Source organism: Mus musculus, chromosome 15 (assembly GCF_000001635.26).
Source record: "Mus musculus strain C57BL/6J chromosome 15, GRCm38.p6 C57BL/6J".
NCBI classification, from domain to species: domain Eukaryota; kingdom Metazoa; phylum Chordata; class Mammalia; order Rodentia; family Muridae; genus Mus; species Mus musculus.
In genome coordinates this window covers 93298108-93311043 of record NC_000081.6, presented here as the reverse complement: position 1 = coordinate 93311043, position 12936 = coordinate 93298108, and the positions used below count along the sequence as shown (strand labels likewise).

Here is a 12936-nt window from a genome sequence, read left to right as displayed (position 1 = left end):
GAAACCCTGTCTCGAAAAACAAACAAACAAACAAACAAACAAAAAACAAAAACAAAACAAAACAAACAAAATGTCTGTCCGTTGTATAACAAAAGGGGTCAATAAAGTCCAACAGACTTGGAAGGAAGGAGAGGAAGAGAAACGAGATAAACATCTTTGTAGAAAATTTAATTTTCAAAATATATCGTTAATGCGTGTGTTGGCCAGTTTTGTCAACTTGACCCAAGCTTGAGTTACCTGAAAGGAAGGACCCACGGTGAGGGTTCTGACTATTGTGGGTGCTGCCAGCCCTGGACTGATAGTCCTGGGTTCTATCAGAAAGCAAGCTGCAGCCGGGCGTGGTGGCGCACACCTTTAATCCCAGCACTCGGGAGGCAGAGGCAGGCGGACTTCTGAGTTCGAGGCCAGCCTGGTCTACAAAGTGAGTGGTGAGTGCCAGGACAGCCAGGGCTACACAGAGAAACCCTGTCTTGAAAAACCAAAAAAAAAAAAAAAAAAAAGCAAGCAAGCTGAGTAATCCATGAAGAATAAGCCAGTAAGCAGCATCCCTCCATGGCCTCTGCATCAGCTCCTGCTTCCAGGTTCCTGTCCTTTGTGAGTTCCTGTCCTGACTTCCATGATGAACAGTGATGTGGAAGAGGAAGCTGAGTAAACTCTGTTCTCCCCAGATTCCTCTGGCCATGGTGTTTCATCACAGCAATAGTGACCCTAAGTAAGACAGTGTGTGTTTCTAGTTTCTGTGACATGTACTGTGTTGGAATGTGAAGGTCAGAGGACAACTTTTGGGAACTATTTCCCTCTTTCTTGTAAATGGCTAGCCAAGCTTTCGAGGCAGCTACCTCTATGCACTGAGCAGTCTTGCAGTGAACCTGTCATTTGTAGTACTAAGAGAAATCAGTGCCCCTAGAAGGCCCTTATTTGAACTGCCAATATCCATTTAGAAAGTGGGGACATCTTCATTATAGAAAACTTTATTAAGTTCCCAAAATTTTACTGAAGGATATAAAATTAGACAGGAATAAAGTAATATTCTATCTCTATGGTTAGGAACTTTAAGGTTCATATGAAAACAAATTTTATTAAAACTACTTCTCAGAATTATGTAGCATTAGACAGTAATCATATGGGACTTTTTTTTCTGGACATGCGTGTAAAATAACCTTTGTGTAAAAAAATGTAAGGCATAAAAATGATCATGACAGCTCTGGGAATGAAGCAGGGCTCACAGTGTTAGTGTAAGTCATACCTGGTGTAAACGCTGAGATCCCAGCATCTGAGGGCTGCAAAGAGAGGTGTTTCAAGACTATTCTCAGGCTACTGAGATGATGTCTCAAAAACAGAATTATGGTTTTTAGGCTGAACTGCTACATAGCAGTAAAAATAAATAATGCAGCATGTGATGGATATTTTAGACAGTGTTGAATAAAAGGTGAGAATCAAAAGCATAAATTGAATGATTTCATTTATAGGAAGTTCATAGATGATATGAACGGTACGACTTTCCAAAAATACTGTTCTTGAAGGAATTACGGTATGATGAGATCACCAGGAACCTTCTGGTGTGTTAGAAATGTCAATATCCTCATCTGAAATTAGCCATATAGGGGTGTGTGTGTGTGTGTGTGTGTGTGTGTGTGTGTGTGTGTGTGTGTGTGTGTGTGTAGGAGAGAGTGGAGGTCGGACATGACGCTCTAGTGTCTTTTCTCAGGAGCTGTTACTTTGTTTCTTTGAGACAGGTCTCTGATGGGGACAGGGATTTGCTGATTGAGCTAGCTGGCCAGTGAGCCACAGGGATCCCGTCTCCTCAGTGCTGGGGTTACAAGTGTGAACCACCGTGCGTGGCCTTTTATGCAGGGTCAGGGCTTGACCTCAGGTGCTTACGCTTGGGTACTGAAGAGTTTACTGAGTTATTTTCCCAGCTACTAATAGCTCATTCTTTTAAGAACTTTAGAATAATCCCTGTGGGGGATGATGGCCCAGACGACCTAATTGCTTCCCACTCTACTCCCTCTTAAAGTTCTAACCCCTCCCAAGGTGACCACATTGTGGGATAAGCTTCTAACACATGAATCTTAGCATACACTATCTTTTGTTTTAGATGGTCTCATGTATTCATAGTGATCTTAAACTTTTTTCAATTTATTAATTTTAATCTTTTGTTTTTGAGATAGGGTCTTGTGTAGCCCTGGCTGAGTTCTGTATATGAGCTAGGCTAGCCTTGTACTCACAGACAACTGCTTATGTCTGCTTCATGAGTACTAATTTTTTTTAAACAAAAGGCTTTAATTATGAAAATCATAACATGTATTAAAATTCAATTTAATGTGATAAACATACAGTGAGAATATGGTAAAAATAAGGTTTCAAATGTATAAAAATTAAAGTGTCCTACAAATCTCCAATTTTTATAAAAATTACATATTTGTAAAATTCCAGAAAAATTTATTCTTATTTGAATGTTAATATAACTCATAAAATATTAAAACATTTAAAATAATTATCATGTTAATACTCAAATTGCTACTTGTTTTGTCTAAATTTCAGTTAACAGTGAATGGTTAAATCTTAGTATCTATATAAAAAAATCTCAGAAAACCCTTTCTCACTCCCTGGCCATCTTGGCGGCTGATCTTGGTTGGGGGTTGTTCTGCACCTAAGGCAGGAAGATGGTGGCCACAAAGAAGATGAAAATGTCTTTGGAGTTGATCAACTCTAGGCTCCAGTTTGTTATGAAAAGTGGAAAGTATGTGCCGGGGTACAAACACACTCTGAAGATGCTCAGACAAGGCAAAGTGAATTTGGTTATCTCCTCCCTCCCCCCAAGCTGCCCAGCTTTGAGGAACTCTGAAATAGAGTACTATGCCATGTGGGCTAAACCTGCTGTCCATCACTACGGTGGCAATACTGTTGAACTGGGCACAGCGTGCAGAAAATACTAGCGTATTCACACTGGCTGTCATAGACCCAGGGGATTCTAGAAGTGTGCCAGTCAGACTGGGGAGAAGTAAACCAAGAAAATTCTCCTTTAATAAAACTTTGCCAGAACTCCTTTTGAAAAAAAAATCAGGAAATTGTATTAAAATTCTATATCTCAAATAAAACATAGAATGTCTGATTTCTAAGATCACTTCTAAACTTCTAAGATTCTATGATTTCCACAAATCATATGTGCAGGATTAGACTTGAGTTTTTATCATTGGTCAGCAGATGTCTGGGGCGCATGGTGCACACCAACAGTTGTATTATTGACTTGGTTTAGGCCACTTTCATATAGTACAGAAATTTCATACTTCACCTTGCACTTCTTAGTTATCCTCAGTTGGGATTCAGAAGTCACTTCTGTCTGGTTGTGCCAGGAGATGATCTTTAACGCGGTTGACTCTAAACAGCTATAGGATAAACTTGCTCAGAAATATATGGCCTCATGCTTCCCAAGTGGTATTGTAGCTGATCTCTTTCTGAGGATATTTTGAGGGTAATGTGAGAGTGTTCCAATGCATACTATTGATATTAATATGAAGGATTTTAAACTATTCTCTATCAGTGGTGTCCTGTATGGTTCAGGATCCACAGGTCTGATGATGAGTGCAGGTTTAAAAGCGTGTCCCGTCATGCCTCGTTTGGCTTCATTCTGTGTAGTTGAAGATGACCCTTCACTTCTCAAATGCTAGCTGCTGACATCCTTAGCCATATGCAAGCTACACCATTCGGAGTACACCATTGTTCTAACCGACAGTGAGCAGCAGAGGTGAGATTCAGAACTGAGACTTGAATGAATGTCAGTCATTTGGCTTCGGGTTCACTGGGCCCTGCTGCCTTTCCGTGCTTATAAATCTGGAGTCGACTCTGTGAATGCAAGGGAAGGGGAAACGGGCAGTGACATTGACAATGCTCTCACTCGTCGTCTTTTCCAAAACACCAAGGATAATGTCTTGTGCTTTCAGGATTCTTAGGTATCTGAGTGAATACTTCACTCTAGAGTTAACTAACATTGCTAGCCAAAATTCTTCTTAAGTTCTTTGAGACATTTTCTGTTGCTTGCTTTTCTTCTTTTGGTGGCCCAGACTAAGGTAGTTTTACTGAGAGTTCTATATAAAGCCTTGACTTGTTGAGCCAAAACACTGACATGTAGTATTTTAGTCTGTAAGAGTTTTTGGTTCTCAAAAATTCATTTAAATTTCACCTATCTGAGTTAGATTTATTTATTTGTTTTTTTACATACTTAATTATTTGTTTGTTTATTTGGTTTTTCAAGACAAGTTTTCTCTGTGTAACAGCTCTTGCACTCACAGAAATCCTCCTGCCTCTGCCTGCCGAGCGCTGGGGTTAAAGGTGTGCGCCACCGTGCCCAGCATGGTTTTATTTTATTTCTGAGACAAGACTCTCTACGGAGCTCTTGCTGGTCTAGAATTCCCTGGATAGACTAGGCTGACCTCAAACTTAGATCCTCCTGCTGATATTAAAGGCACACATCACCATGATCAGTTGAATTTATTTTTAAAAATTAGTAGACTTACAATTTTGGGATAGTGGAATTGTTTTTCTCATTGCTATGTGTCTATGGCCCTTGAATTAGAGTTATAAATCTGCCTGTGTTCTTTGTTTTGCTAGTGAAATTATTTCTACAGGCCACCTTCTAAGTTGTTAAGCAGACTAAGAACTATTTCCAGATAATAATATGAGAAATTAAATACCTTTCATATCTGTCATGGTATGTTATAAAAATAATGCTGTTGCCAGGCAGTGGTGGTGCACACCTTTAACCCCAGCACTTGGGAGGCAGAGGCAGGGGCAGAGGCAGACGGATTTCTGAGTTTGAGGCCAGCCTGTTCTACAGAGTGAATTTCAGGACAGCCAGGGCTACACAGAGAAACCTTGTCTCAGAAAACCTAAAAATAAATAAATAATAGTAATAATAATAATAATGGTATTTTCTCCATAAGTAGAGGGGTGTATTTTATGGGTGGTTAAACAAGTTAGAAGATGTAAAATATTCAAGGGAAAAAAATTAAAATTAAAGTTAAAAGCTAAGGAGGGATACATTGAATAAATCCTAGTGAACGGTGCTTATCTCATTTTGTGAAGATTAACCCTTAAATTTCAGCTGAGAAGATCTAGCGAGCCTGTTGCGCGTGTATAGTGCCTCTCTATTACTGTTGTTACTAAGTCTGTGTGTGCTGGAAGCAGCACTTCACTTTGAATGCCTTACTCTGTCAGTCCCCACTGTGGTTCTTAAGGATCTACCTGAACCACATGATTGAGCGGTTGGCCTGTGCGATGCAGAGGTCCTCCTGGCTGTCTTCCGGGTGCTGGTGGCGTGAACTTGCACTCCGGGTTTTTTATACACGGCTTCTAGGGACCAAATTCGGCTTCTCATGCTTACATGGCAGACATCTTACTGACTGAGCCGCCTCCCCAGTTCTGTTGTTGTTGTATATTAGAGAATTGTATATTTTAATTACGTTATCTTCATGAAAAATTAAATATTCATGGAAACACTTAATCCTACCACAAGCATTAATGAATAGGGCTATATTCCAGTTTTTTTTTTTTGTTTTTTTTTTAAAGAAACTACTGAAAATGGTAAAAGATGAGGGCCACAGCATTAATCTTACTCTTGAGAGGTACCGAAATCTTCACATTGCCAGAGCATAGGGATTAAAAGAGTCCTATTCCATTTATAATTTATAGCTTAATTCTTACATTGGGCAGGAAGGAAGACTTTAATGGGCCAGTCATGGTAAACTATCTATAGGTAATACTTTATTTTTATATATATAAAACATAAATATATAAAACATATATATATGTTAAAACATATATATATGGTTTTTTTTTGTTTTGTTTTTTTGTTTTTTTGAGACAGGGTTTCTCTGTGTAGCCCTGGCTGTCCTGGAACTCACTCTGTAGACCAGGCTGGCCTCAAACTCAGAAATCTGCCTGCCTCTGCCTCCTGAGTGCTGGGATTAGAGGCGTGCACCACCACTGCCCGACTTGTAGGTGACACTCTTAAGTGGTTTTCCACATAGTCAGGTTCAGGTGACAGTGTCCCATACTTATTTCCCTCTGTCCTTCTTAATTTTAGATTAATTGGAAAGTTCTTTGAATGTAACATAATTCTGGAATGAGGCCAGTGCATTGTACAGCGTTTATTCCTTGAGAATTTTATATATGGGTGCTGGGGAACTAAACTCAGGTCCTCAGGAAGAGGGCTATGTGCTCTTCACCACTGAGCTGTCTTTCCAGCCCCAAAAAACAATATTTTAATTGCTTGTGTATTTTTTTTTTTCCTTTCCACAACAAAACCATAGGGGCCCAAACCTTGTCTGTTGTGTTAGAGATACCTGGTTATGTACTGTTGAGCTAAAGTCGTTTAGAATATCTTGCTAGTTAGTATACACATTTAAACTGGGACTGTAAAGTAGTGTTTCTGCTGGGCCATTCTTTAGACATTCTGCGTGTAGCTGTCTTAACTTAGTGTATTCCTGACTACTTTCGAGATAGCCTCTTTCTTATTCTATATTTTCCATTCATCTGAAGATTGTATGTGCCATACCAATATCTAAAGTATTGTTGAAGTTCCTCCACCTTACATGTGTGCTGCTATTACCATCCTGGCATGAGTAGTGATCATTTCTGTTGACTTTGCCCCATAAATGCTCTATGATTTCTATTATTCTGCTCCTCTTTGATCTGTCTCCAGTTTGGTAATTTTTATTTTAACATCGTGTTATTTTTTTGATTAGGGCTCTTCCTATCCTTCTAATTTCTCATCCTAATTTGAATAAAATTTTAAGTTTTTTCTGTGTCTGATTGAAAGATAATATGTAATCTGACTGTTTGCTGTTTCCTCAAATGACTTTCACCATTTTCTTTCACTCATTGCTCTTGAATTTACTTTCTCATTGCTCCTTGGGTATGCCAGCTGTTTTGTGGTAACTAAAGCAATATTGTAATTTTGTGCACACGCACACGCGTGCTAGGTTGCAGGTGTCCTTTAATCTCTCCTCCTCTGCGACCTAGGTGATCAGACTTGGTGGCAGATGCACTTACACACTGAGCCTGCCTGGGAATTTTGCCCTTGGCTTTTCCCTTCCTGACTGTCTGACATGAGTTCCTGTGTGGCTCCGGCTTTCTCCTCTGCAGACTGTGTTGCAGCAGCGTCGCCGAGCGCTCTCCCTTCCTCTTGATGGAGAATGGCACTTCTGAGCGGTGCTCCAGGCCCAGCTCATCTGTGTGCACCGCTGTCTCCCTGTGTTTCCCACAGTGAAGCATTGTAGGAGCAGAGAGTCTGTGTGTCTGTCCCTAGGACTGGACACACACATACTGTGCTGGTGAGTGGACGACTAACATGAGGAGGTGTCGCTTTAGCTGGCTTACCGCCCGCTGCTTTAAAGTACTGTTGGAGGACATAATCAGACATGTACCCAGTTTAGTTACACGTTACTTCATGAAGCACCAGCTTTGTAAGGCTAGAGTGGCTTTCTTGCCACACTCCCATGTCCATGCTATCTGACATTGGCCTGCCTTGCTTGTGTATTTGCTTGTTTGGTACTGGGAATTTGTTCAGGGCTTCACATATGCCAGGCACGTCATTTCCCGCTGAGCAGTATATCCTTAGACCTAGTGATATATATTCAATAAACAGTTACTGAAAGAATGAAATTATGTTCATTAGTGGAGTTATTTATTACAGACATCATCCATGTGAGATGATGTTTTTTATAACTGTGAGATGGCGCCAGCATGCATGTGATACAAAGACATACATGCAGACTAAACACTCAGATAACAAAGTAAATTTTAAAAAAGAATTTTAAAAAGTTCATGTTGTGGTCGGTGTGAAAGTGACTTTGCATAGAACTAGCAGTAAACACATGCTTCCAAGATTTGGTTGGGAAAAGGACTATATCATAAGACCATGGCATCAATTTCCATCTGTCCATCTTCACGGTTTGCCAGCATACCACATTACTGCCATCTCTTGCTTGATTATCTTAGTAGTGTGCCCTCTGACGTCCCCAGTTCCTTATGTCATTCTCCACACAAGACTTTATATGATGGATGTCATTTTCTTTCTTCGATGGACTTCCTTAGGTTCTCTAACATGGCTCTCCCTGAGCTGCCACGCCTGCTTCTCAGGCGTCAGCTTTTACAGTCCTCCCTCACCCAGTCTCACGCTTGCTGCCGTTCTGTAGTTTCGCCCCCTTTGGTGCATATAGTGCTTAGTCTCTCTTTGAAATAGTCTTCTTCCCATTCTTTCATTGGGCAGGGCTTTTGGTCTTTTTGTTTGTTTGTTTGTTTTTGTTTTGAGACAGCATCTTTCTATATAGCCCTTGCAGGCCCAGACCTGCTATATAGACAGGCTGGCCTCAGGCTCACAGGAATCTGCCTGCCTCTGCCTCCTCGGCACTGGGACTAAATGTGTGCACCACTCCATCTGGCACATTTAAATTTCAGTATGTCATATCTTGACAGACTTTTTGTTCACCCTTACTCCCCCACTTCTGAGATGGGGGGTGGGCAGCAGCATTTATGTTATGTTGCTGATGCCTTGGGTACCATTCCATCCCTCCAAGCCTGGTGTCTCTCAAGGAACAGGTACTCCATACGTGTTTGCTTGAGCTCTGTGTTAATTGTATCATAGAAGGAAACCAGAAGGAAAAAGTGTGAAAGAAAAAAAATCAAAGAAAACATAAAAACCAGGCCAAACATACTTGTTAAAACTAGCAATACCTACCATTAAGCTTAACTGCTAAGCAAGCTTTCTCTGTCTCTGCCACCGCTGTGTCTGCTGTTACTGTGCACCGCCATGCCTGGCACTTTCATAGGGGTCTGGGGATGGAGCAGGCCCTTGTGCTATTAGTTGACCTGCTTCCTAGCCTGAGAAGCAGTTTTTAAGTAAGTATGCTATCAACTATGCACTCCACAGTAAGGCTTTAAGTGAATAGCGGTGCAGCACCTAGGAAGCAAACCACAGCCCTTTTGTAAACCCTAAAACCACAGTCTCATCTTGTGAAGTTAGGACGACTCAGTGGGTGAAGGTGCTTGCTGCATAGGCCTGACCACCTGAGTTTGATCTCTGGATGATTCTCTGTGGAAAGAAAGCACCTACTCCTGTTGTCCTCTGACCTCCACCCAGAATCCATGGCAAGTGTGCATGTGATGTGCAGACGCTGCCCCGTCCTTCCTCGGCCAGGGACGTCCTCCCATCTGGTAGATGCTTGCCTAGGCTGTGTAACCCCTCAGATTACCATTTACAGGCAGACCACTTGCAATGAGTGAGCGCACATTTTAAGTAAATCAAGGTTAAACACAGTTAAGGGAGAAAACAGGAAGTATTCTTGAGACCATCTCTCTCCAGCATGATCGGCTCAAGTAATAAACTAATGATTCGTCTAAGTTAACGTTTCCCAAGTAGGCAGCTCGCTCTACGGTATAAATAGTGGGGCATAAGCTCCAGGTTATCTCCAGCACTGTGTAAACTCGGTGTGGTCCACAAGTGTCATCCCCAAGACACAGGATCTTAGGTCTTTTTCTGCTACCTAGCAAGTTAGGCCATACTGGGATCCATAAAACAAACAAACAATCCTAAAAAAAGTCTTAGTTTAAAGTTGTATTGCAAACTGACAATTGTGGTTTGTCTAGAAAAATCCAATAAGATTAAATATGTAAATAACACATAGGATAGAGACTGACAAGATAAACCTAAGATGAGATAGAACAAAGTAGTAAGGGATGAAGGTTAACAAAATAAAAGCCAGAAAACAACGCGCAGTTCAGGAAAATGAAAGCATCAGCTTCATTACAGGGAAATTAAGAGGGGGGGACGGGGGACGGCTCCGTCAGTACAGTGTTTGCCGCAAAAATCTGAGGACCCGAGGTCAGTTCTCAGTCCTCACACAAAAGCCAGGCTTTCTAGTGCGTACTTGTGATCCCAGTGTGGAGGACTGTTAGGCGACTCTCTGCGGCCTCCTAGGCAGCCAGTCTAGCCTAACTGATGAATTCCAGGATTTCTAAGAGACATTACCCACAAAAATCAAGGTTGACAGCTCCTGAGGAGCAGTGCCTGAGTTGACCTCCATCTTCCATGTGCACACACATGCATCCATGTGCACACACAGGCACATGCATCCACAAGCATCCACATGTCCATATGCACACACATGCACATGCATCCACATGTCCATATGCACCTGGACACACCTGCGTATGTGCAAGACCAGACAGGTTTTCTTAGCTAGAATTTGAAGTTACTCTAAGTAGAATTAGGGCTACAAGAAAGAAAGTAACCTGGGTATAAATGATGCTCATGTTTATCAGGGATCAGTTGGCATAGCTAGTCAATCAGAAAATACAAGCTCAATGTGGTGTACATAGCCAGATTCCAGTCCTCAGAACGCTGGGCTGGGAAAGGTTGTGAGTTCTAAGGCAGCCTAAATCATAGAAGAATATCCTGTCTCCCAAAAGGAAAGGAGGCAAGGGGAATGGATTATTTTTGGTAGGAAAATATGAATTAATAAAAATGACCATACAAGAGACTGAAACCTTGAACTTACCAGGCCCACATGGTCTTGTGAGGGACTTTTTAAAGATTTTCACAGGATGATTTGGTATATAATTAAGCTGACTGAGAATAAAGACAAAGTTGAATTTTCCTATTGTTTTCTTAAAGCATTAAATTCCTATAAGTCAAAGTTGCCGTGGAGACTAAGTGAGTTAATAGAAACAGCACTTAGAGTAGTGCCTGCCTTACAGTCAAACTCAGTAAACATTAGTGCCCCAGGAGTGAGAGCAGCAGAGCAGCCTGGGGCCATCAGGCAGGGGTGTGCAGAAAGCACAGAGCATCCAAGCAGGGCTGGGTCGAAGATTGTTTTGGGACTGCCAACATACAGTAAAATGTTCTAAAAACAATTTGTTTATTAGTAAGGGAAAAATTACAGGTTTTGAAATGATTTAGCTAAGTTGAAAATTCATTCCAAAAAAAAAAAAAAAAAAACCAAAAATTCAACAGTGTGTTAGCAAAATTAAATATGCACTTCAAAACCACAGTCAAGAGTGTGCTCATGGGGATATAGTAGAGATTAAATGAAGGAAATGCTCTTGTTCTATTAGTTTAATGATGATGAATATACTTAAAGTCTCAGAAATCAGAAGTGTGATGGAGAAGAAAGCCAGGGCTCTGGTGGGCTGTTCGTTCAGTAACTCTGTTTAGGAGTAACTTGCCTTGCTGAAGCTGTCCTCACTTTTCTAACTGCCACGTGGGGTCACGCAGCCTCTTCAGTTACCTAATGAAGCTAGCACCCAGCCGCTGTGGTTGTGAGGGTTAGGGAGCCTTCCCTTCCAAGCCCTGCTTGCCAAGCCCCCAGAATGCTCCAGGCAGCTTTAAAGGCTGCTGTTGTTGGGTTGTTAGTTTTCCTTGTCAGCTTGTAGTTATAGTATACACAAACTGCTTCATGAAACAACAAGCACTGATATGAGGGGTACGTGTATGTGTGCATGTGCATTCGTGTGTTGAAGGTGTACGTGTCTGGGTGTGCTTAGAAGTTTGTGCATATATGTATGGAGGCCCAAAGTTGATGTTGAGTGCCTTCCTCAATTGCTCTCTACTTTCCTGGGGGGGAGGGCCAGGATCCCTCACTGAACCAAGACTCTGGCTCTCCTAGGCTAGCCAGCCAGCTTGTCCTGGGCATCCCCAGTCTCTGCCCCCATTCTCTGCTGGGATTACAGGCACTTGCCACAATTACTTGGCTTTTGTGTGGGGTTCTGGGAGTCTTTTAAGTTTTGTTCTTTATATTTTTATGGCAAGCACCTCACCTCCTGAGCTCTGTCCCCACCTAGTCTTTCAGACTGTGATAGACTTAGTTAAGTTATAAGCGGCTGGAAGGGCTGGAGTAGTGAATGGGTGACTAGAGTTGCCGGAAGCAGATATCCTGAGAAGTAAAGGAGGAGAGCTTCATATAAGCTGCTGCATCGCCACCCAAGGAGCCCTTAGGATCAACAGCTTCTGTGTCTTTAAGAGTGAAGCATGGAAGGTGTTTAGTCAACTAGAGAATCAGTTTTATCTAAATACTTTATTTATCTGTAACTAAAACCTTACTACATTAAATGAAACTATCACATAGGGCTCCACATGGTCATCTCTGTGCAAGAACAGAGTCTATGAGGACTCTTTTCCCTGCATATTTTGCCACCCCCTTCCTTTCTCACGTCACTGCTGGCATTTTTTTGTTTTGTTTTGTTTTGTTTTGTTTTTTTGTTTGTTTCTCGACAGGCTTGCTTTTACTTCTACCTGCACATTTATGTTTTTAGTTGTATCAAATTTTGAATTGTTAGTAAAAGCACACTGTATATGATTAGATGATGCACTATGAAGTGTATACTTCTTACATGCAAAATTATCCTCACGTAGTCCCCCTGCATCTGTGCAGAACATGGTGGCTCTGTGTAAGACAGTGAATTTGTCTCAGATGCACTTTTGTATTCTGGCCAGCCTAATTCTAGTGTTCAATCAAAGGTGTCAAGTTCTCTAATGCTGGTGGCTGGCTGGCTCATTGCCGTTTCATATTTAGACATTGTTAGTTTAAACAAAGCATTTATACTTTGGCTCTCTGTGCTAAAGTAATTTTTGCTTAGAAGAATATAGATAGGAAGCAAGAAGGTCACTTAAAACCACAACTTCCTTTTCATCATCTGATCTGGAAGTAGCTTAACTTTACAAAAGTCATGGTGGTTTTTCACCAGCTTTAGAAAGAGAAGCCAGAGCTGGCTTGAACTGGGCATACATAGAATACAAACACACGCTTGTAAACAACAATAGCTTTTCCATCTGATGTAAAAATGTTAGATAGTCTATATAAATTTTGTCATGTAATAATTTGCCTGGCATCATGTTTAAATTATATGTAGATGCAGATAAACAGCCTTTATGATGGC

General features: G+C 41.2%; 1 protein-coding gene and 1 pseudogene across 3 annotated transcripts in view; both read left to right on the top strand.

Annotated features, from left to right (window-relative positions):
• Yaf2 (YY1 associated factor 2) overlaps positions 1 to 12936 on the top strand; it is a 53103-nt gene that overhangs the window by 25892 nt on the left and 14275 nt on the right. The gene's annotated exons all lie outside the window — the stretch shown is intronic.
• Positions 564 to 4220, top strand: Gm52193 (annotated as a pseudogene).